The sequence below is a fragment of the Scylla paramamosain genome, chromosome 12 (genome assembly GCF_035594125.1).
Source record: "Scylla paramamosain isolate STU-SP2022 chromosome 12, ASM3559412v1, whole genome shotgun sequence".
In the NCBI taxonomy this organism is placed as follows: Eukaryota; Metazoa; Arthropoda; class Malacostraca; order Decapoda; family Portunidae; genus Scylla; species Scylla paramamosain.
Window position 1 is genome coordinate 25450448 of NC_087162.1, and position 25000 is coordinate 25475447.

General features: G+C 45.2%; 1 long non-coding RNA gene across 6 annotated transcripts in view; it reads left to right on the forward strand.

The window, feature by feature from the left end:
- LOC135105945 (uncharacterized) overlaps positions 1-25000 on the forward strand; it is a 120278-nt gene that overhangs the window by 74616 nt on the left and 20662 nt on the right. The window lies entirely within an intron of this gene.

Genomic DNA, 25000 nt, shown 5'->3' on the forward strand with positions numbered 1-25000 from the left:
GGTAGGAGGCAAAAAATAGCACACAAGAAGCAGTTTGGATTGTGTACCGAGTAATGAAGATATCCGTTACTCTAAGTAGCCTGAGAGAGATGGACAAAATGGCCTTGAGTTGTATGAAGGTTTGTACAGCATTGCGAATGAGTGGAGGCAGGGAATGAGTGAGGCTGGGAGGGAGTTAATAAGCAACATCGGAATACAGACTCAAGGGAGGTAGCGAGAAAGATACGAACAAGTTATAAGTTAAGAGACTGAGGAATCGAAGAGGGGAAAGTTGATGAGACAAGAGTTCATGTGTGTGTGTGTGTGGTGTGTGTGTGTGTGTGGAGGGGGGAGGGTGTGTCCAATGGCTCGTGTGATTGATGTAATGGAGGTAGTGGCGGGGAGTGGAAGGGAGTAGCTATAACTGTTCACGGAGTTAGTGTTGGAGTATTGAGTTCTAAGTTTTTCTGTGGCGTGAGTCCTTTTTTCTTCTTCTTTTTTGTAGCTCATGTATCGTCTTCTGCCGCGCTCTCATTGGTGCTGTTTGTACTATAATTGTTGCTGTTATTGTTGGTGCCTGAGTTGATAATGGTGATGATGCTGGCAGTGGTGGTGGTGGTGGTGGTGATGATAATAGTGTTATCGTTGCTGCTTTTGTTGTTGTTGTGTTTAGTGGTGGAGGTGGTAATGATGGTGGTGGTGGTGGTGATGTCTGCTTCTGCTTTTGCTGTACGTTTATGGTGAGAGCTTCAGATGTGGCCACTCAAGACGTCACTCAGGCATTATCACCTGCATGTCCCCCCTCCTCTCTCTCTCCTCCTCCTTCTCCTCCTCCTCTTCCTCCTCCTCCTCCCTCCTCCTTCTCCTCCTCCAGACAGATAGACATGCAGGGACATCACCAAAGCCCCGGTACAACGCCCCATTAATGTGACCCATTGGCCCATAGTCGCCCCATAGCATACGCCACACTAATGCAAGTCTCGTGTGCGTCTCACCCATTGCTATTCCTCGTGTGTGTGTGTGTGTGTGTGTGTGTGTGTGTGTGTGTGTGTGTGTGTCAGTCATTATCCAAGACACATAATGGAGGACCAAGATCTGTGCTCGACCAGGACGCAGGCTTTCCTAGGAATACTAAAAGGCAGGTACCAGGTGGGCCCTCAGGTGGCGCCCGTCGCTCCTTCCTCCTCCATATTAATTATCCTCCGTCACCCACCTGAGTCTCACCTGGTGCTGCTGCTGCTGCTGCTGCTGCTGCTGCTGCTGTTGCTGCCGCCGCCACTGCCACTCCACAGCAGCAGCAGCAGCAGCAGCAGCAGCAACAACGACAAGGACACGTTTTGTTCTCCACTCTGTGACTGAACTATTAAGGAACCTCCTGCCTCCCGTAATGGGCATTGTTTGCTTTTTTCCTCTTCTTTTGTTTTTTTCCTTATTTTTCTTCTTAACTTGATTGTCTTGTCATCTTGTGTTATCTGTGTGTTATTTTTTCGTTTTTCTTAAGTTAATTTATTTGTTTATACTCTCTCTCTCTCTCTCTCTCTCTCTCTCTCTCTCTCTCTCTCTCTCTCTCTCTCTCTCTCTCTCTCTCTCTCTCTCTCTCTCTCTCTCTCTCTCTCTCTCTCTCTCTCTCAATCCATTTACTGGCGTGCTTGAGCGAAATTTTATTTACGATCGTCAAGTGGCAGCACGACTGGCAGGAATGCAATCTGAGCTTTTATTAATGACAGGACTATTATTTTGTCACTGCACGTGATGGCGAGAGAGAAGTGAGCCGAGCTGAGCCTCACACCTGGGATTCCAAACGCTAATGACGCCGTCCAGGGAGATAGGCAGTTTTGGGGACATCAATATTGCAGGCGAAGGTTGGCGAGGAGCTCACTCGTTCTCGCCCACAGATAGGGAGGCGAGGCTCTTACATAAACATCACCTTATAAAATACCGATCCCGCGAGACCACTCAGCCGGTTAATTGGTGACCTTTGACTGTTGGTTACAAGCCACTGGTCGGCGGGTGACGTCTGGGGCAGCATCGCCGCGTGCGACCAGGGGACGTCAAGTAGTGTCCAGGAAGACACCATGACGCGCAGCCTCCATGCGGTTAAGATTCAGGGTCTTGCTGTCCACTCTGTGTTAATTGGGCCGACCCCCGACCCGCCAGCCTCAGCCCAGCAGTCTAAAGGATCATTATTTACTCTCTACAGACGCCTTGCAATCTGAATCCCGCGACCCGCTGCCTCAGGGTCGCCGTGGCTGCTGCGCCAACGGCGGGATGCCAGCCGCCCCGCGCTACTCAAGGCAGTATCACTCACCGTCACTCATGTAATGGAGTCTTAGCGGGACTTGGCGCCTGCGGAGTATCGTGGGCACCCCCGGAGTGGTCTCCGGAGGGTCTGGCTGCAGGGGTCGAGGCAGGGGAGTGGCGGATGCTGCAGGGGATTAATACCACTGCGTCTGTGGTGGCTCTGAGTATGTGTGTATCTGTATTATGTATGTGTATGTTTTGTGTGTACATGTGCACGCAACCGCGTCCGATTTGGTAATGGCGAGTGTCCGTATTCATGACTGACTGCGTGTGAGAGATGTTAACTGGCCGGGCGAGCGCCGCGAGAGGCTGTGTCTGCTTGTTGAAGGAGGCGAACTTTTTCTCGCTAGAAAAGATTTAAGTCAAGTAGGTGAATAATGATGCAGCCCAATGGATATGCTCACGGCGGCCACCACACAGCCCCGTCCTCGCGCGTGTATGAGCGTATCTAAACTTATTTATAACCCGTACTTATAAGTCTTGTGTTTATGTGGTCCTGTCGGCGGCCGGAGCGGAGGAGCGTGTTTGCACTGGAGGCCACGGGGCGAGGGAGGGCGCGAGGCTGAAAGCAGAGAAGGACGAGGGCAGGGGGAGCACACACTGGAGAGGGGCGAGGAAGGGGACTGTAAGAGACGAGAAGCAGAGAGCAATATGCAGAGGGAGAAAAGAACGCATCATACAGGGAGTTAGAAAGAGAAAGAAAAGGGAGGGGTAGAGAAGAGAAGAGAACAAGAGACTGACTGGGTGGGAGACAGGAGAAAGATGAAGAGGAGAAAGAGGGCGCGGCAGACAGATAGATATGAGAGAGAGAGAGAGAGAGAGAGAGAGAGAGAGAGAGAGAGAGAGAGAGAGAGAGAGAGAGAGAGAGAGAGAGAGAGAGAAACTGAATGGGGACAGTAACTATTCAGAATGCACTGAAGATAAAAAGAAAAAAAAAGAAGATTTGTGAAAGGAATGCCTGAAACGATAATTGAGCGGCCATTAGCGTCCTCTTTATTTACTGTTATTTCCATGCAATCATTTCCAGTTGCTCATATTTTACTGGTGAACTGCGAGGAAGGGGAAGAAGAGGAGGAGGAGGAGGAGGAGGAGGAGGAGGAGGTAGAGAAAGAAGGAGAAAAGAAGAAAAAAGAAAAGAAAAGAAAAGATAGAGAGAGAAAGAGGTACTTGTATAGAATATCAATGAAGGAATGACAGGAAGAGCACATCAGAAAAAAAATAGTCATATCATTGTACCAGAGAGAGAGAGAGAGAGAGAGAGAGAGAGAGAGAGAGAGAGAGAGAGAGAGAGAGAGAGAATGCTAGCGGTCGGCCAGTCACCTTACACGACCCACCGCAGCAGCAGCAGCAGCAGCAGCAAAACTCTCCCTCCTCTCCCTCTCCTCGTCTCTCCCTCTCTCCATCATCGTCTTCATCCTTCTCTCCATCCTCTCCTCTCCTTTCTCTCATCTTTCCTCCACCATTCCCTTTCCTTCGTACTACTTTGGTGGAAGAAAGAGGAGGAGAGGTGGAGGAGGAGGACTAAGAGAAGAAGGACGAAGAGGAGGAGAAGGGGAAGGAGGAGGATGGAGAGAGAAACGCCATACTGGACAGAAAGGAAATGATGAAAGAAAGGAGCGAGAGAAAGAGATAAGCAATATCAGGTGAGAGATAATGAGAAAGATAGAGAGAAGTTATTTGAGAGGGAAGATAAATACCAGGGAAAGATTGAGAAAAGATAGACAGAAGGAGAAGGGGCAGGGGAAAGTGAGATAATAGAGAGAGAGAGAGAGAGAGAGAGAGAGAGAGAGAGAGAGAGAGAGAGAGAGAGAGAGAGAGAGCTGGGCATGGTAGGTCATCTGGAACGAGAGGCCTGAATTGCCCGTCTGCCTCCTCCTCCTCCTCCTCCTCCTCCTCCTCCTCCTCCTCCTCATCTTCCATCATCATCATCTTCCATTCCATATACTCTTCCTTCTCATTTGCTGTTTGTTCCTCTTATTTTGTACATGTGCGTCTGAATCATTGTAGTTTCCATCGTGAATTTGAGTCTTTTCTCTTCTTCTTTTTTCTTCTTCTTTTTCTCTCTCGCTATGCTCTACTTTTCTAGTGAACTCAAGTAGATCTTAAGGCGAGGTGCTATTTATATTATGCCTCTCTCTCTCTCTCTCTCTCTCTCTCTCTCTCTCTCTCTCTCTCTCTCTCTCTCTCTCTCTCTCTCTTCCATTCATTAATTTTTCATCCATTCCTCATTTCTCTCTCTCTCTCTCTCTCTCTCTCTCTCTCTCTCTCTCTCTCTCTCTCTCTCTCTCTCTCTCTCTCTCTCTCTCTCTCTCTCTTATTATCTCACTTTCCCCTGTCAGTCTGTCTCTCTCTCTCTCTCTCTCTCTCTCTCTCTCTCTCTCTCTCTCTCTCTCTCTCTCTCTCTCTCTCTCTCTCTCTCTCTCTCTCTCTCTCACTCAACACACACACACACACACACACACACACACACACACACACACACACACACACACACACACACACACACACTAAAAGCATGAAGGTCAGGGCGAAGGTCATTCATAACAAGAAGGAAGAGAGAGAGAGAGAGAGAGAGAGAGAGAGAGAGAGAGAGAGAGAGAGAGAGAGAGAGAGAGAGAGAGAGAGAGAGACCTTATGGCGCCAGCATCATTCTCCTTAAATAAGACGTAATGAGTCAAAATCTTAGTCGTTATCTTCGCCCCAACAAACCTCCGCTCGGAGGACCCGGGGAGAGGGAAAGTGGGGGAGATGAGTGGAGGAGATAAGGGAGACAATTAGTAGCACCAATGGAGAGAGAGAGAGAGAGAGAGAGAGAGAGAGAGAGAGAGAGAGAGAGAGAGAGAGAGAGAGAGAGAGAGAGAGAGAGAGAGTAGGAAGGAAATGCTGAAGGCACTTGAGATAAATTAGATCTTGTTGTTTTAGGTGCTTGGATGTTCTTTTTATGGTTGTGGTCGTCGTTTTAGTAGTAGTAGTAGTAGTAGTAGTAGTAGTAGTAGTAGTAACAAAAGCAGGAACATTAGTAGAACAATATCCTGCAGAAGCTGGTGGCGGTGGTGGGGGTGGCGTTCATGATACCTGTAACTCGAGGTAATTAGCGATGTCAACATAAGGAAATGAACCAATGAGAAAGCGATCAGACAAAGCATACATACTTACAATCCTACTTGCATTCACTAAGAGGTTCACTGATGGAATGAATAGTTAAGTAGGATGCATGAAAGAAGGAAAAGTGGAGAGCTGTGAGGGCGGGGTAAGAAATGCGAGTAATTAAGGAAGGAAAGAAAGGAAGGAAGGGAGGGATACAGTAACAAGACTGAGGCAGAAAGATAATAAAGGGAAGAAGAGAGAGGAGGAATCAAGGGGAGATGAAGAGGAAAGAAGGGAGGAGTGAGGTAATTGTGAAAAGAAGAGATGGAAAGGGAGAATGAGAAGGATAAGGAATAGAAACTAAAGGAGAAGGAAGGAAAGAAAAAAAAATAACTATATTAGGAAAAATAAAGAAAGTGATGGATTAACTGAAAGAAGAAAAGGAACTAAGGAAAAAGAGAAAAAATATGGAGGAGGAAAATGAAAAAAAGGAAGATAGCAAAGACGACGATTAATATAAAGTAGAAAATAAAAAAAATAAGAAAAATATAAATAAAACAAAGAAACGAAGCAAAAATGGAAGGAAGGGGAAACCAAGGGAAAGAAGAATAAACGAAGAAAGGAAAGACAACAAGAAAAAAAGTAAAGAAGGGAGAAACTACAGGAAGAAAAGGAAAGGAAGAAAGACAACGATGCGAGAGATTAATTCATAGTAGAACAAGAACGAACTAAGGGAAAGACGAAGAAAGAAACGAAGGAAAGAAGGAAGGAAGGAAGGAAGGAAAGCAGAGGAGGGAGCAAGAAGCAGTCAGGTGAGGAGAGGTGTGGAGAGGTCAGGTGTTAGCTGGGTGGACTCAAAACATTGAACTCTTCTCGTCTTTTTTTTTTTTTTTTTTCCCTTACTAATTCTTCCCTCCTTTTGGCGTTCTTCCTCCCGCCTTGCCTGAAAATCTCTCCATGCTTCTTTTTTCTTCACTCATTTTACTTTAATCTCGCTTTTATTTTTATTTTTCGTTCTGTGGCAGGATTAATTATAGATTTTTATTTTACTGTTTTTTTTTCTTACTTCCTTATTCGTATATCAGTCTCGTTTGCTGTATGTTGTAATGTTTATCCTTACCTGCATTAATCTCTCTCTCTCTCTCTCTCTCTCTCTCTCTCTCTCTCTCTCTCTCTCTCTCTCTCTCTCTCTCTCTCTCTCTCTCTCTCTCTCTCTCTCTCTCTCTCTCTCTCTCTCTCTCTGTGTGTGTGTGTGTGTGTGTGTGTGTGTGTTTTCAGAGCTTTCTGGAGAACGTTCACCCTCATGGCTCTTCAAATACTGACCTCCCCACCTAAAGTTTTCATTCCGAGTCATTCAAACTTCCGTCATGAAATTTACGATTGGAGTTAAACAGCCGCCTCCTCCTTATCTCATTTTCTCCCTTTCTCTTTTTCCTCCTTTCACTTTTCTTCAAGTCTTTTTCTTTTCTTCCCTCCCGCGTTTTCATTTTGTTCATTACGTCTCTCATTATTTTTTTTATTTGTCTTTTTTTTTCACTGGTATAAGTGGAAGATTGTGAAATATGGAAGAGAATGAGAGAGAGAGAGAGAGAGAGAGAGAGAGAGAGAGAGAGAGAGAGAGAGAGAGAGAGAGAGAGAGAGAGAGAGAGAGAGAGAGAGAGAGAATTGTGTGTGTGTTTGAAGGCAAGCATGTTGGGAATGTGTTCGTTGTAGCCCAAATAGTCCAATTATGTTCTTTTTTTCTTTATGCACAAGGGAAGCAGATGTTGAGGGGGAGTAAGTTAATAAATACAGTAAATAAATATTCTCAAAATTGAAAGCAAATGGCTGGCTAGAACACACACACACAAAAAAAAAAAAAAATGAATAAAAGAACCCCAAATTTACTCATCAAAAATACCATGAGATTGCAATATATACACATACCCATATAGATATCAAGTATATTTTTTTCTCTTATCCGATTCACATATATATATTCGTACGTACATCCTAAGAACAGAAGGAACCGGGATTAAAAAAAAAAGTTACTATAACACTAGATTACACGTTATAAGATGTTTAACTTTAATAGAGATATTGGTAAGCACTGGTTTGGTAACAAGCAGAGCCGCGGATGAATGGAGCAGGTTGGCCAGACGTATTATTAGAGCAAACACTCTCAATGGTTATAACTACAGGCTAGAGAAATACGCCCATGGGAGGAGGAGGGTGTAAACGGTACACGCCGCATATGGGTTTTCTGCGGTACCCTCCTTCTCAAACTCTGTGGCCGAGGTATAAATAAGCACAAAGGAGAGGTGGGTAACTAGGTAGATGGATAGATAGAGGCGGATAATTGCATGTGCCGAAGGAGAGAGAGCTGATCAGGGTAGGAAGGTATTAAGAGACACGCAACCCGCCGCCGCCGCCGCCTCCTCCATCGCCGCCCCCCTTGTGCTCTCGCGTCCTCCCCCTTCAGAAAGTTCAGTGCGACGCCCTCCTCGCTCTTTGTCTTGCCCCAGGTCTGAGCCCACGCTGAGTTTACACGCAGTAATGAGAAGCGTAAGCCATTTAGGGAGGCGCACGTCTCTCCAGGCAAGTGTTTCGGATTTTACGAAAGGAAAGCAAAGTGTATTTTAGTTTCTGGTTCGGAGATTGTGTGTCATCAGCACCACCATCATTATTATCTTCAGGAGCAACACAGTAACAACATCTACAACAACAACAGCGATTACAACAACAACAACAACAACAAACTACTACTACTACTACTACAATAACACCGTGGGAACTAGAGGCATTGATTGAGGAGGTCACAGAAGCTTTTACCAGGACACCCGAAAACCTTTAGAGGAGAAATCGTCCCTCTGAAATGATCCCATACTTAACCCTTCCACCCTCCCTTCCCCCTTCCCCTCCCTCCTCTCCCGTATCTCCTTCCCTCCGCCTCCCTTTCTTCGAGTTCTAGCAAGCCCCGCCCCCTCTCTTTGGCCTGTGTTGTCCTCACTGCTCACTCTGGCACCGATCGGTTGCGGTGCCTACGACCCCAGGAAATAGGGATGTCACAGAGACCCAGGGAGGTGGTAGAAGAGAGGGAGGAGGAAGGTCAGAGGCGTGGGGAAATAGTGGTGGCAGTAGTGTTTGAAGTGGTGTTTTAAGTGGTGGTGGTAGTAATAGTAGTAGTAGTAGTTTTTTTTGCAGGATTGTGCTTTTATTTGTCTTTTTTTTTTATTAGGACCGAATCAAGCTCTTCCTGTTCCATCCTTTAATTGGGAGTTTTATCATATTTATGTACGTAAGTCGTTTGCACACACTACTTTCTCTGATCTGTGGCCTTCTATGGAAAGCTGTTTATGTGCGCGTCTTGTTTCTGCACATCCTTATATCTCTAGTCTGGTTAAGTTTCTTCCCGTCACCGTTACCACTTGATATGAAAGTTTATAGGAGTCAATTTTACAGAAGAAAAAAAAAGTTTATAGAGAGGATAGTTTTAACAGCAAAGCAGGTTTCTTACGTATATTTTTACACTAATAATGAGTAAGGGTTGTGTCAATATATGGATACTGTTGACATAAAGAATATAATCTGTAAATTGATGAATGAGAAGTGGTGTGACGCCTCCCTTAACATCAAACTTCATTACTGGCACAAGTCTTCTACATATCCATTTTTATAACATTTTTAAACATAGTAATCGTTTTTTTTTTTTTTTCCTTCATCATCTTCAGCTTGGGTAACCGTAACGTGTATGTAGGTGTGCGTGCGTGCGTGTATGTGGGTAGCGGCACCGAGTACTTACACAAGTTAGTTTTGCATGTCGATAGCAATGCAGAAGACTTAAGAGGCTTTATGAGCGTGTTTGGGGGAATGAGGCGCATCGTTTAGCGCTATGAACGTGTGTGGAATCGTGCCGAGTGCCTTGAGCTACCGGGAGCGTGTCTGAGGTAGTGTGAGGAGCAATAGATAACGCGTGATGAGTGGAGCGAGGAAGGGCATGTTTCCGAAGCGCGCAAACTACCACCACCGCCATCGCCGCCACGAACCTTCCCATCTGGTGCAGTTTATCTTGAGCGAAGGAGCAGCAATGGGCGTCTGATGGAACACTAAGCTGTCCTGATCAGTGAGAGCTGCCTGTAAACAAGACTGGGAGTAGCTTGAGGTCAGCGAGGGAAATAAAAAAGTTAAAAAAAAGACAGAGAAGAAAGAAAAAAAAAATTTCGAGATAAAAAGTAATTGTTGGGTTTGCGAAGGGGCATCGTAGGCTTAGTTCATTGTAAATTGCGGCGGTCACTCATTAGCGAAGAAATATTGGGAGGCATTTTGAGCGGCTCGGGTCTGTTAGCAAGGCGATGAGAAATAATGGAAAGAATAAAGAACGCGCCCACTGCATTTTACGCCCCCCAAAAAGAGGCAGACGTAAGGTATCATTAGAGTGATAAGTACATCCAACAACAGTAATGAAACAAAGGTTGAGCAGGTGTAAGCAGGGATTGTTTAAGGGAAGCAGTGGAAGGGGGAAAAACAAGGTGAAGAGGAAGAGAGGAGAGAATAGGATGTTGAGGAGGAAAAGTAGGTAGTGGTGGTAGCAGTGAAGAAAAGACGAGTACAAGTAAAAGATGAAAGTATTACAGAAGGGGAAGAAAGAAAAAAGAGGAGGGAAAAAAGATATTGGTGGAAGCTGGATAAAAAATAAGAGAAATATGAGGAGTTGGAGAAGATGGAGAAAGAAGGAGGAAGAGAAGGAGATGAAAAGAAGAATGCTAAGAAGACGAAGGAATAAATTAGAGAAAAACGAAGTGGAAGAAGAAGGCCAGAAGACATGAGAAAGATCAGGAAGAAAAGGATGCAAAGGAAAAATAGATGGAAAGAAGGATAAGGAGACGAAAGAATGGGTGAGAGAAAAAAAGTGGAGAAAGAAGAGCAGGAGACAAGAGGAGGAGGAGGAAATGGAAAGAAAAATACTAAGGAGACGAAGGGATATGTGAGAGAAAAACGAAGAGGAGGAAGAAGAGTAAGAGACAGCAGAAGGACCTGAAGGAGGAGACAAGAGAGACGAAGGAGGTGGACAAAGTAAGAGACGAAGGAATAGGTGAGAGAAAAACAAAGATCAGAAAGAACAGTTGGTGACAGGAGAAGAACCAAGATGAGAAGGAAGAAGAGAGGGATGCCTGAAGGAGGATGGCGAAGCAGGTTAAACATAAACAGCGGGTCACCTCGGGATTGTCTGGTCAGAAGCAATGGAGGGCATCCAGAGGCAAGCTGCGCCGGAGGGGAAAACAAACACTGACAGAATTGAAAACGAGAGAGCAAAGAGAAGAAAAAAAAGTATAAAAAAAAAGACGGAAAAAAAGTAGCGTGGAAGAAAAGCTATAACGCAAATAAGAGTGACCAGAAAAAAAAGTAGAAGTCACCGATTTAAGGAAAAGGAGAAAAAAAAAGAGAACCTAAAGTGAAGAAAACGAATGAGGTGAAGGAGACGAAGAAAAAGAAAAGAAAAAGAAAATCACGAGTAGAAGGCAAGAAAGGAAACCACCATCACCGCTACCACTACCACCAACCACAACAACCACCACGACCACCACCACCACCACCACCACCACCACCACAATGCTCTCCACCACCAATTAGAATTCTGAGTAATGGCTTCGCTTATGGCCGGTGACAGCGATGGACGACACACCCTCGGCACATTCTTGCTGCGATGAAGAGTGATGCTTCAGATCGAGCGATGTGATGCTGCTGCTGCGGTGGTGGTGATGGTAGTGGTGGTGGTAGTGGTGAAGGTTTTGGAAGTGGTAGTGGCTTGAGTGGCGGAGATGCGCGTGTGTGGTCGAGGGAACGAGAAGAGGGACATGGGGAGTTGAGGTTGAAGAAGAATTATAATGAAGGAAGTCATATCATGTCTCTCGGCGTGGCTAGTGAGGCAGGCGCGCATGAGGGACTTCAAGAGGTTACTGACTGACCCACAAACTCATGAACTCTTATCTCGAAGCGCCGTGCATTGTTACTCACAGTGATGAAAGCAACACGTAACCTCATCTGATTGCTGAATTACCCACAAACTCATGAGTGCTGTAGAGGCGCCGTGCATTGTTCCTCATTGTCAGTAACCATGAGGAAAACAATGAAGTACCTCATCACTCCTTTAACCTCGAACTCGTCCTCCTCATTACTTCATTGAGTGACGCACAAACTCATGAACTCTTTATAAGTACCGTATATTGCTTCCTATCGCCATTAATCGTAAGGAAAGCAACCTAAAAATTCCTCTACTTCCTCCTCCTCCTCCTTCTCCTCCTTCTCCTCCTCCTCCTCATCGTGCCCTTCATAAAGAAAAGCGGCGGTAAGGAGGAGAACAGCGTAATAATACAATACAGTACTTGGCTGCTTTTTGTGTACATTAAACACCATTTATCAAAGCCACATTTTATCTCTCGAAGTAGTGTGTGTCTTCAGCGTTTGCCAAGTAATTATCATCATACATATGGAGCGCCTGTTTCGATAATTCACCTTGAAGCAAAAACAAAAACAAAAAAAAAAAGGAAAAATGTGCGGAAAAGTAAATATCATGTTAACAACCACTTTCTTGACTTTTGAATCCCAAGAACAATATAATGCATCATCCACAAGGAGGAGAGAGAGAGAGAGAGAGAGAGAGAGAGAGAGAGAGAGAGAGAGAGAGAGAGAGAGAGAGAGAGAGAGTCAAGGACGTATTTGGAGGTAACGGACGAGATATGAAGGAGGGAGGCAAGGGAGGGAAGGGAGGGAAGAAAGAAAGAAGAATGTAAAGAAGGAGAGAGAGAAAGAATGAGAAATGTGGGAGATTATGTTTGTTTAGAGTGCTGTCTTTTTTTTGTCAGCCTGTTGTTTTTTATTGTATTGTCCTGGTTTAATCTCCCTCTCTCTCTCTCTCTCTCTCTCTCTCTCTCTCTCTCTCTCTCTCTCTCTCTCTCTCTCTCTCTCTCTCTCATCGTATTTATTTTTTAGTATTTTCATGCATTGCTTTGATAAGAGAGAGAGAGAGAGAGAGAGAGAGAGAGAGAGAGAGAGAGAGAGAGAGAGAGAGAGAGAGAGAGAGAGAGAGAAAGTTAAGACCGAGACAGAAAGAAATATAGCAACACACAAACAAATAATTAAAAAAAAAGAAAAACTAAAATGAGAAATAGATGAATTAAAATAACCTCAGAAAATTCTACAGCGATATGATACAAACGTTATGAAAGATTTAGTTGTGTTGCTTGACAAAGGCTGCAGCATGACACGAAGGTCCGGCCGTCACAGAGACAAACAAACGGCGGATGATAACGTCACCTCGGAGACACATTAAATTAGCGAGCGTTGGCTGGCCATTAAGCACTAGAGAGAGAGAGAGAGAGAGAGAGAGAGAGAGAGAGAGAGAGAGAGAGAGAGAGAGAGAGAGAGAGAGATGGATGGACACTATTCTCTCTCTCTCTCTCTCTCTCTCTCTCTCTCTCTCTCTCTCTCTCTCTCTCTCTCTCTCTCTCTCTCTCTCTCTCATTGCTTTTGCTGTCTAATTCCTGCTTTTCTATTTTCTTTTTTCCTCTTCCTTATACATCACCACCTCACCACTACCACCACCACCACCACCTCCTTGACATCCGAGACACTCCTCAGCGGGGGAAATTAAGTGACACAGCGACTCTTTCCTAACACCGTCACCAAACAGAACAAGATCCCTCTGCTTGACATTCAGTGGACGGCGCTGGCTGGGAAGAGAAGGGCCTAGGGAAGCAGGGATGGTCGGGAGAGACGAACGGGGGAGGTTGGGAATTAGTGATATGAGACGGGAAGTTAAGGAAGGAAGGAGATAAATGACAGACTTAGACTTTGAAATATAAAAGCCTGGAGTGGGTGAGATAAAAGATGAATATTATCAGCGGCAGGAGTCTAGAGGGAATGAAGTGATTAGAGTGATAGATGTATATTACTAGTTTTTTTATTTATTTTTTTATTCATAACTTGATTCTCTCTTAATATTCGTGCTTCTGATTCTTAGAAGATTGTTAGGCCTTGTTGTATTCTTTTTTTTTTGTTGTATTTATTATCTTATTACATGAGGATCGAAGTGTCACAATCAAGGACACACACACACACACACACACACACACACACACACACACACACACACAGAGAGAGAGAGAGAGAGAGAGAGAGAGTTGTGGTTAGTTATAAGAGAGAACATTAGGGAACGAGGACACAAGATCTAAGAAGAGGACCTTGAGAGGGTGACGAATTAACATGTCCAACTGGGAGAGGAGGAAGAGGAGGAGGAGGAGGAGGAGGAGGGAGAAGAAGGAGCATAAACTTGTATTGGAGAGAATGAGGAAGGAGACTTTGAGGAAGGAGATAAGGGGAGGAGGACAAGTGAGGCTGAAGGAGAATGTTGAGGGGGAGATGAGTACTTGGAAATCCTCTGAGAAGACAGGTCATCACTCGGGAAGTCTGGGAGGGAGAGAAGAGAACAAGGGAGAGAATAGGAAGAAGTACTAGGGAGCAATTGGGGGGAGAAGATTACTAGGAAAGGGAGGAGGAGGAACATTACAGCAGAAGGCGGTGAAGGAGAGAAGGAAGATAAGAAGCAGGGGATGAAGGGAGAGAAGTACAAGAGTGTGAGGGAGAGAACGAAGGAGGCAGAGAGGGAGAGTAGGAGCGTAGAAAAGCCGTGACGAGCAGAACAAGCATCTCTCAGTGGCCGTGGTGCCCTATAAGGCATCGCCCCTAACCTGCTGAGTAATTATTCACATAGCTTGGGATGACCGGTGGAGAGCGGCTGTGGTGGTGGTGGTGGTGGTGGTGGTGGTGGTAAGTAATGTGATGTGGTGTGATGGTTCTAGTGGTAGTTTTGTGAGAGGATAATGAGGTGGTGATGGTAAGGGTTGTAAATGTGGTGGTGCTGGTGGTGGTGTTGATGTGGTGATGATTAAGGATTTTATTGTGGTGGTGATATCATAATACTGGCTTTTATGTGTGGTAGTGGTGGTGATGGTGGTGATGGTGTTGTTGAGGATACCTATGTGATGGCCGTGGTGCTGTTGGTGATATTGTTAGCGTAGCGTGGTGGTGGTGGTGGTGGTGGTGGTGGTGGTGGCGGCGGCGGCGATTGAGATGAGATGGAGATAAGGTGATGTAGTGTTATGGTGGCGGTGGAAGGATAAACATTGTCATTGTGGTACTTATTGCGTAATGTGTGTGTGAAATTCGACACGTACATATGAGAGAGAGAGAGAGAGAGAGAGAGAGAGAGAGAGAGAGAGAGAGAGAGAGAGAGAGAGAGAGAGAGAGAGAGAGAGAGAGAGAGAGAATTTTCCGTATACATTACACTATTTGTTATACTCTCATTTATGAAACAAATAAAACATAAGATAATGAAGGCAAAAAACTGTCAAAACCCGTCTTTAGATACCGTTCAGTTCTGTGAAACTCAAACAATAATGATAATTATAATAGTAACAAAAAACATAAATACGAATCCTTTAAATTCAAGAGAACCAGGAAACAAAAACGAGGAATCAGGAGCTCCAGGAACTGTACAAGAAACGTAACGTACCAGTTTAATTTTGAAATCATGTCCATATCACGTCACCACCACATTTTCCTCCTCCTCCTCCTCCTCCTCCTGCCCCCGTGGTTCTGTCATCGCAGGTGTTCAGTCTTATCAACGGTTATCGGCGGCGTCTATCCCAGTGGCGCCAGGTCAGGTGTGTGGGAGCGCTATGTGTGTACCTGTTATCGGCGCACAGTCATCGCCGTCGCCCAGGGGATAAGATAACCTTGCTGGCGATAAGAACTCTGGCGCCTCATGCATTGACGGGTGATCTGTGGCTTCCCAGGTGGTGGTGTGACCCTTGTGTCTTTCCCCTGTGTCCTTTAACCTGTATCTTCTTCTCCTGTGGCCCTTCCTCTTTATTCCTGTGTCTTTTTTTACTCCTTACTGCCTCTCTATGTCCTGTTTCTCTGGCTACACTGAAGACCACGGCCTCTTCTTCGACGGCTTCTTCGACTCGACCTTCACGTGATGCCAGGTCCTCATCAGTTGGTGCCAGTCTTGGGGAAGCAAAAATGTACGAGATTTATCAACAATGAGAGCAGTTGTTATCCTTTGTTGCTGAGCCTTTGCCGGTGATAACTTGTGTTTATAACCGTGGTTTTTGACAGACTCGTACACACACACACACACACACACACACACACACACACACACACACACACACACACACACACACACACACACACACACACCTAAAGGGCCATGTATAAATCAAAGCCCCACAACTACACAACACGGAACAAGTGAATGAACAGACCACAAGGAACAAGAAATCGCCAGTAAACGACACTAAAAGTCCTCCTCGGTGAAAATTTACCGGCAGAGGAGAACCGAATTAGGGTAAACCACGAGCTCGACTTTTAGTGGAAACCAACTAAACCAAACATCACGCGTGGAACTTTACTTTAAACCTCGCCAGTTGGTCTTCGGGGTGTTGCAGGCGCCCTAGTGTTGCAGTGGAGGGCGCGACAACACCTTACTGCACCAGAACTACACCAGTATATTATTTTCCCCTCCCCCTCCCCCCAAAGACCACCTGCCAGTTTGTGGTGTATAAATAAGGCGATATGAAATTCCACCGATGATCTGATAGCATGCGAAAGATATGTGGCAGTTACTTGGAGCTGAATGATATAGTGGACAGTACACGTGCCACTTTAAATACACACGTGTGGTGAATATTCAGGTGTGACTCTCGTGGTATGTGTGTGTGTGTGTGTGTGTGTGTGTGTGTGTGTGTGTGTGTGTGTGTGTGTGTGTGTGTGTGTGGCTAGATTTTGTGTGTATGTTTGAGATATACACACTGGAAATTGGTTTATATTATTTTAACTTCGTCAGCAGCCTCTACTGATCACATGTCATTTCCTGTCCACTCAATAACAAAGGCAGCGCAGGTGTGTGGCTATTGGAGACGTGGATAGCGCGAGATATAGATAGAGGAGAGAATTATAAAGCCCCATTTCTCGTATATCATGTGGGTGAGTGGATAAAACAAAGGATATGAGGCATCGTAGTTTCACGTATAGGTGATACAAGTGAGGCAAGTTAACTGGAGCTAGTATAATGTGGATGAATAGCGCAGGTAGACATTGTGGTGGGTTTAGGAGTGTTAATGGAACAGGTGGTAGGTAAAAGCAGGTAGAGGGTTAGGGCAGGGTAGACGAGGGGAGGGAAGGGATGGGTGGGAGGGAGGAAGGTTTATGTATTTAGTGTGAAGGTGATTGGTAGGAGTGGGTGGGAAGGCGGGAGGGTGGGTGGGTGGAAGGGTGGGTTAGGTGGTGGGAGGAGAATGTCACCTTGCCCCCTTCCACCTGGCCCTGACACCTGCTCACGACCTGCCCTGGGGCCGCCTCTCCTCCCTTCCTGGTGACGAGAGAGAGAGAGAGAGAGAGAGAGAGAGAGAGAGAGAGAGAGAGAGAGAGAGAGAGAGAGAGAGAGAGAGAGAGAGAGAGAGAGAGAGAGAGAGAGAGAGAGACACACACACACACACACACAGATTTGGTGACTGACATAAGACTGAATTATTTGGAAGTCTATTATTTCTTCCTCTCGTTGCCTCCTTCACTAGGAAAGGCAAATACGAGCAAGACCTTGGCTGGGAGGGTCGGGAGTTGTGCATCGAGACAGGCAGACGGTGAGCCTTAGGGCGTGTGAGGAAGTTTACTTATGTCAGGGCTAAGTGGTGGCGCTGTTGGTAGGTGGTGGTGCTGGCGGAATACTGCTTGTGTGTGTGTGTGTGTGTGTGTGTGTGTGTGTGTGTGTGTGTGTGTGTGTGAGTGAGTGGCTTAAGGTAATGCATAGATTAGCATTAAGGTGTGGCAGACTAAACATTGCGTGTCATTTGATGATATATTCAAGACAGCATTTAATCTTGCAATCCATGAAAGCATTTGTTGAACATTCATGCATCGTCAGGAATTCCCATCATGTGTGTTCGATGCGCCTCACTTTTCTCTCCTTTGTCTCTCCCTTTGTCAGCTCACGTTACGTAAATTGTTTAGGGTATGAATTGCAGTGGTACGTGTTTTCTGAGGATTAAGGAAGGTTACGTCATGGAAATGTAAAGTACACCTGTGGAGGGAGAGTATCAGTGTCACGCAGGTGTGTAGGGAAGGTGTAGTGCTGTTGTAGTAGATTCATACACTAGGATGCGCTAAGGATGTAAGAGGATTAAGTAAGATGAGAGAGAAGGGATAAGGACGATAGATACGCGACGCACAGGTGCAGCATTCACTGGCCTCCTCCTGATCCCCTCACTCCACTTCCCCCTCTCCACCTCCTTCCTTCCCTCCACCCGCCACACCTTAACTTAGTGCTGTAAACTCGACGAAGGCGTCCAGGGATCCCCACCCAACACCCCAGCCTGCCCCTAAACCATGTCCCCCAGACACCCCCATCCCACGCACTCCCGAACTTCCCCTCCCTTGGACCCACAGACATCACCTCCTCCACTCTCCACTCACCCCCAGACGCCATCCTACGCCACCTCCAGATACCTCCACCCCAGACGCCCCCGCCCCACGCCCCACAGACACCCCCTCCTACTCTGGCCGGCTACACCCTTGAAGAGGCTGGTTAGCATTCCCTGAACTTGTCTTGTCCTTCGGCAACGAGAAGAAAAAAATAGCCTTAACCTAATATAGATATTTATCGTGTCCGAGCGGCGTGTTTTTTCCCCGCCCCTGTCCCATTACCTTTTCTCTATTGCAGTGGATATAATCTTCTTTCATTTCTCGCGTCGTTGTAAATTTATAACGAGTACGTGGGATTTGCCGGAGCGGATTTCAAGGTGCTTATATTTTACGCGGGACGGGAATGGCTTAGGTTCCTGAGGCGTACTGGAGCACATCAGGAGTGTCCAAGAGTGAGGTGAAACTATTTAACTGTCTCCTGTGATCGGTGGTGGTGCAAAAACAAGAACTACAGAAATTTTGACGCAAGTTGAGGGAGCGGAGAGTGTTGTTGTGTGTGTCGGGGGGGAAGGGGAGAGGGGGAGGTGTGAAGGAAGGAGTAAGGGAAGGTTAAGGAGGAGGAACATTGCATGCAGTGAATCAATAGAAGTGTTTGTGATGGTGAATTTCATTGGTCACTGTTTGCTGGAAAGGTTCAGGATGTTTTCTCCTCCTCCTCCTCCTCCTCCTCCTCCTCCTTTACTTATCCTCCTCATCGCAGTCTGTCTTGTTTACCACATCTTGCTTTACACTCTTCCGTTTCTCTCCGTAATCCTCCTCCTTGTTCTTTGTTTCGTGTTCCTTTCAATCATTCTTCTTTTCCTCATATTTATGTTGCTTTTCTTCGTCTTCTTCCTTTTCTATCTCCGCTCATCATCATTTGCTTCCTTTCGTTCACCTTGCTTTAGATTATTCCTCTTCTGTTTTTAATCCTTTTTATCCTTCAACTCTTCTTTCTTTTACATCTTATTATCTTATTCCTCTTATTCTTGCTTCTTTTCAACCTTTCCATCTTCTTATCCCAGCTCCTTTTTTAAGTTCATGTTCTTATTCTTCATCCTTTTCTTCTTCTTCTTGCCCTCCTCATCTTCTTATTCTCACTCCTTTTCTCTTTCCTCCTCTGCTACCGAGGCAGACGTAGGTGGCGCCGTGACTGCAATCTCATGGTCTGTCGCTTAGGTGTCGGGGGAATGTCACGTGTTGGGAGATGTATCGCTCGCTGTCTTGTTAACTTAATCACTGGAAGATTTGTATGGTTTTAGCTGCTTAGTGCGATGTAACGTTAATTTCTTCTTTTTTTTTTCTGGTTTTATCATGTGCGTGTGCTTATTACCTGGTTTTGTTTTTATTTTCACTCCCTCTCTCTCTCTTCTCTTCTCTTCTTCCTCGTCCTTCTTACTGAATTTTTAACTGATTTCTTTTATATTCTTTATTTTTGTTTGTTTTTTCCTCTTCCCTATTTTTTTTTTACTTATTTTGTTCTTTTTCCTCCTCCTCCTCCTCCTCATTACCAACAGCGTTCTCTATTTCCTCCTCCTCTCTCGCGAGTCTGTCTGTGTGACTCTGTGTGAGCGCGTGTGTGTTTGTGTGCGTGTGTCTACGCTCCCTAATAAAAGCAAGAAAAGGGAAAGGAGGTGAAGTGGGTGATGACAGACAGATTTCAGTCCCACTTTAACTTGAATGAACCCCAACTAACACCCCCAGTACCCCCCTTCACAGATCCCCCCACCCCACCCATCCTCTTCCCTCAGCCAGCGTGACACACCTTACCGCTTCTCTCGTTCGACCTGCCTGCGCGACCCCTACCTGCATCTCCATCCCCCTCACCCCCTCCATCACCTCCAGGAAGGGAAGAGAAAGTGTGCAGTTTCAGTCACAGTTCAAAGAGTCCCTTCTCCACTCCCCTTCAACCTCAAGCGACCCCTTCCCATTCCTCTCCCTTTCATCCTCCACCGCATTTCAGGCATGGAAGGAATAGACAATGGGTGGATGAGTGGATAAACAGATGGGTAGATGGATAAGTAGGTAGATACACATAGTCGTTGATATACTGTAGATATATCAGTTTGTAGATTATAAGTAGATGGATATACTGTACACGCGAACAGATGTATATGGCAAGGGAATCCAAAATAACACAAAGGAAGAATTATATCAACAGCAGCAAATTTGTTTATTGAGCCTTATGATTTACTTTTTAAAGCTCTACTAACTAATAAAATAAAGGATGATCGTATCTTTTAGCATCGAAATCTTAACAGACGATATTTTTCCCATTTCCATGATAATGATAATAATAATAATAATAATAATAATAATAATAATAATAATAATAATAATAATAATAATAATAATAGTGTTACCTGGTACCTGCTACCTGGCCAGTATCAAAAACCACTAAAAGGCTCCTCGTATAAGGCTTAATTACCACACGTCTACCTGTACTTGATACCTGGGAACACCTGAGCCAACACCGGGGGAGATAGGCGCACAGGTGGAAGGGGATCAAGGTAAAGAGGGAGGGGAGAGGGTGGAGCGGAGTGGGTGGAAGGGAGAGGGAACGGGGAAGTGGATAGAGAGAACATGGGAGGGGAGGGGAGATGGAAGTGGTGGAGGAGGGACTGGAAGGGGAGCAGGAATAGGAGAGGGCTCGCTGTTTGTGTTGGGGAGAGGGAGAAGGGGCGAGGTGAGAGCTATACCTTATCTGCTAATTAGTTACACCTGCACGCCATCTCACCTGAACCGCTATTTGTCTCTGAAGACAAGCTCATTACGGCTGTACAGCTGGTGCCGACACACACACACACACACACACACACACACACACACACACACACACACACACACACACACACACACACACACACACACACACTCAGTTTTCATTGGTCAATTAGAAGTGTGCTTTTTAAGATGAATTAGGTTGGTTTTGTTAATGTTTGTGTCTGTCTGTGTGTGTGTGTGTGTGTGTGTGTGTGTGTGTGTGTGTGTGTGTTCAGGAGAAAGAAGTGAAGGTAATTATTTCTTTTACAAGTGATAATGAAGTTAATTTACATTTAATTTATAGTGTAATTGCGAGATTAGCACATATTTCTTCTCTCTCTCTCTCTCTCTCTCTCTCTCTCTCTCTCTCTCTCTCTCTCTCTCTCTCTCTCTCTCTCTCTCTCTCTCTCATCACCTCCATGCCCTTTTTACTCCCCCCATTTTCCTCCCCCAGCTTGCCCTCTTTAGACTTACTCCCCTTTCCCTCCTCCATTCCCCCTCCTCCCCTCAACTAGTTCCTTCCCTACCCTTCCCCTCTTTCCTCCCCCGTCCCCCTTCTCCCTCCACCCCCACCCAGTCATGCCTCGCTAACCTCTGGGAGAAAGTCGCGTTGGTTGATATGAAAAGAAGTGAGCCGTGACGAGCTACTTAATTTATTGTATTACCCTTACGTCACTCTCTCTCTCTCTCTCTCTCTCTCTCTCTCTCTCTCTCTCTCTCTCTCTCTCTCTCTCTCTCTCTCTCTCTCTCTCTCTCTCTCTCTCTCACGTTTGGGTGTTTCCTTCTTATTTCTCATTACATTAATCACTATCTTCCTCTTGACTTCTTTCTCCTCCTCCTCCTCCTCCTCCTCCTCCTCCTCCTCCTCCTCCACCATCTCTCATCCTATCTTCCTTCTCTTCAATCTCTTCCTTCTCCTCTTCCATTTTCTTCTCTTTCTCGTTAATTTTCTTTTCGTCCTCCTTCATTTCTTCTTCTTTTTCTACCACCACCACCACCACCACCACCACCACCACCACCACAACAGTTACAACTTTCGTAATGTCTTATCATTTTACTGAGTTACATTCTTGTGTCTGTTCCTCCCGCGTATCACTGCGCATTTATTGTGTTAATGTGGAGTTTTTTTTTTGTTTTTGTTTCTCCAGACACTTTACATCTTACTTTATATAATTTCCATGCATATTTCTAAGCGGGATTGAGAGAGAGAGAGAGAGAGAGAGAGAGAGAGAGAGAGAGAGAGAGAGAGAGAGAGAGAGAGAGAGAGAGAGATGGGGGTGGGTGATAAATAGACTGGAAGACCTGCACTGACACGACAACAGCATTAATGATAATAGTAATGATGGTAATAGTGATTGTGATAATAATAATAATAATAATAATAATAATAATAATAATAATAATAATAATAATAATGTCACTACTACTACTACTACTACTACTACTACTACTACTACTACTATTACTATTGTTTCTACCCAAAAATAATAATAATAATAATAATAATAATAATAATAATAATAATAATAATGATAATAATAATAATAATAATAATAATAATAATAATAATAATAATAATAATAATAACCACCACAAATCATTATACACTCCCTGATTAACAGAGCCCCGCGCCAGCCGAGGGTAAGAAATATGCTCCTCGCTGCACGATTAGAAAGTCCAGGAGCATTTTCAGCATTTTCGAATTTCACCCCTGACGTCCGGATCACCCAGACACCCCACCGTTAGCTTCCCCTCCCACCCCTCCTCTGCCATCACCCCCAGGCCTCCCACTCTCCCCACTAATACCTTTTCTCCCCGTTTCATCACGCAATCATCCACCTTTATATTTACCTGTTAATTAGTCCTTGTGTCTACCTGGTGTTTCTCTGTCTGTTTCGTGTATTATTTATTTATTTATTTTTATTTTAATTCTTATTTGTGTTATTTTCTCTCTTGTGTTATGTTTGGTATCTGTTCCCTTTGTTTTTCTTGTTTTTTTTTTCTTTCATCCGTCTTGTGTTTTGTCTTTCTTTATCTAATCTGGTTTTTTGTTTCTCTTAGTTTTATTTGAGATTGATCCACCTCCCTTCTTTATCTGCTTTTCTCTTTTATACTCCGCTCATTTTTCTTTCTTTCATATGTTGTGTTTTGTCTCACTGCACCTCGTGTTTTGTTCATCAGTTTTCTCCACTCATATCTGTATTTTTGCTGTTTTGCTTGTTTTTTATGATTTCCTGCATTAATCTTTTCTCTTGTTCGCAGTTCTTGTCTTTTCGTCGTCGACACTTTTTGTCACTTTCCGTAATCTTCTCCATTCATGTCTGTATTCTGTGTTTCAATTATAATCTTCCATCCACTGCACTTCATGAAATTGTTATACCCCCGCTAGTTCCTCTGATATAATGTCTATTTTACATGACTCTTCTTTATAATTCTTGTCCTTTCACTCACCACTGCAAGTCGTATCTTATTCTATAGTTTACATAAGTATTTTTCCTCTCAGTTTTACCATTCCATTCACTCAACTTCAGTTCCTTTAGTCCTCGTGTCCCTTCACCTGCCAGTGCACCTTCTGCCTTGAACCATGTCTATATTCTGACCTTCATTTCTACGTACGTTTCCACCCACTTCACTTCACCGATTCCTTTTTTCATGATCCTCCACCTGCCAGTCCCTTTGAACCCCTTCCTCTCCCTGCGGCGGCATGTCGGCAGCCATTGCTAACCAGAAGAGTAAAATGACAAAAAATAAAGGAAAAGAGCAAACCCACACTTCGGTTCACCCACGTTCTCCCAGAAATATAACCTGGGGCTCCCGCGACAATCGTGATGCAATTCATAAAAAGGGGGAAAAACAGTAATTTGTTTTTTTTTCTTATTTCCTGCTTATTCACCCTTCCCGCGGGCTTTGTACAAGGAGCAGGCAGCCAGACAGCAGACCAAGAGAGCCACTTATCGCAAGGAAGGAGGGAGGAAAGGATAGAGTAAGTGTGGAGTAAGTAGGCGGTGTATGTAGCGAGGGAGTGTTGACAGGCAGACAAGCACACAGTACGAGGAGGTGGAAACTGATGAGCGGGAAGATGAAGCAGCAGCTCGGGGGGAGTGAAGGCAGGTTTTCATAGGTCCATTTCTTAACATCTCCAAGTCTCGTGTTGATGGAAACTGGTGGTGGAAGAGACTTTGAAGGGACGTGGAGCTTCTGTTTGCTTGATTGGTTTCATATAGGAGTATGTGTTTTTTTCCCCCAGTTTCTCTCTTTGCCGTCTATTTGGGTGACTGTTCGCGAGGATCACCGGCTGGCTGATCGCGTGCTCGCTTGATTGCATGCTAGATGATGGGTGAATGGATGGATGGCTGGTTGTCTGACTGGTTTGCTTGTAGACTGGCTGGCTGGCGGACTACCTGGCTACCTGGCGACTGGCTTGCTGTCGGGCTGACAGTCAAACTGGCTACCAAACTGGCCAACCGATTGACTGATTGACTGACTGGCTGGTTGGCTGCATAAGTGACCGACGGGTTGACTTGTTTGTTACTGCATTGCTAACTGTTTTTTTTTTTTTGTTTACGTTTCTTCAGCTTGCCTTCTTGCCGTGCTGCTCGCTGGCCTGTATTGCCGACTGCTTTTTGCTGACTGTCTTTTTGCAAGTGTGTGTGTTGGCTGGTGGTTCTCCCGCTCCTCACATACCAGGTGTCGGTGTGTAATCCCCTTCTCTGGTTACGTCTTCCCCATAAGTGCTACTATTCTGCTTGAGTGTTAGTTCGCCTGTGCCATCACGACCACCACCAACCCCACTGCCAACCCCACCATCACCATCACCGCCATCCCAGCCACCGCAGGAGTCCTCCCCCTCCCCTCCCCCAGCAGAGGACGATAATAGCGAAATTGCTCACTAATGGCGGATTGCGAGTCTTCCACGGCAATTACTCCCCGTTGGATTACAGTCCAGTTCACGGTAATTGGTCATAACTGGCGGATAACTCAAGCCAGGCCATTCCGCTTGAAGTGTCTAACCCGGAAGTTTATCCATCTTTCTATCTCTGTCTCTCTTACCTCTGCTATCTCTGTCCATCTGTCCGTTTGTGTGTGTGTGTGTGTGTGTGTGTGTGTGTGTGTGTGGTAGTCAGCAAGTGTGTGTTGTGTGTACGTGTTTGTATGTACGTCTGGAATTGAAAGGCGAACTAAAGAGGGAGTATTTGTGATGAGAGACGCATTCTTGTTGAGGGTGATAGAGCAAGATTACCAGCTGGAGGGATGAGCACCAGCAGAGAGAGAGAGAGAGAGAGAGAGAGAGAGAGAGAGAGAGAGAGAGAGAGAGAGAGAGAGAGAGAGAGAGAGAGAGAGAGAGAGAGAGAGAGAGAGAGAGAGAGAG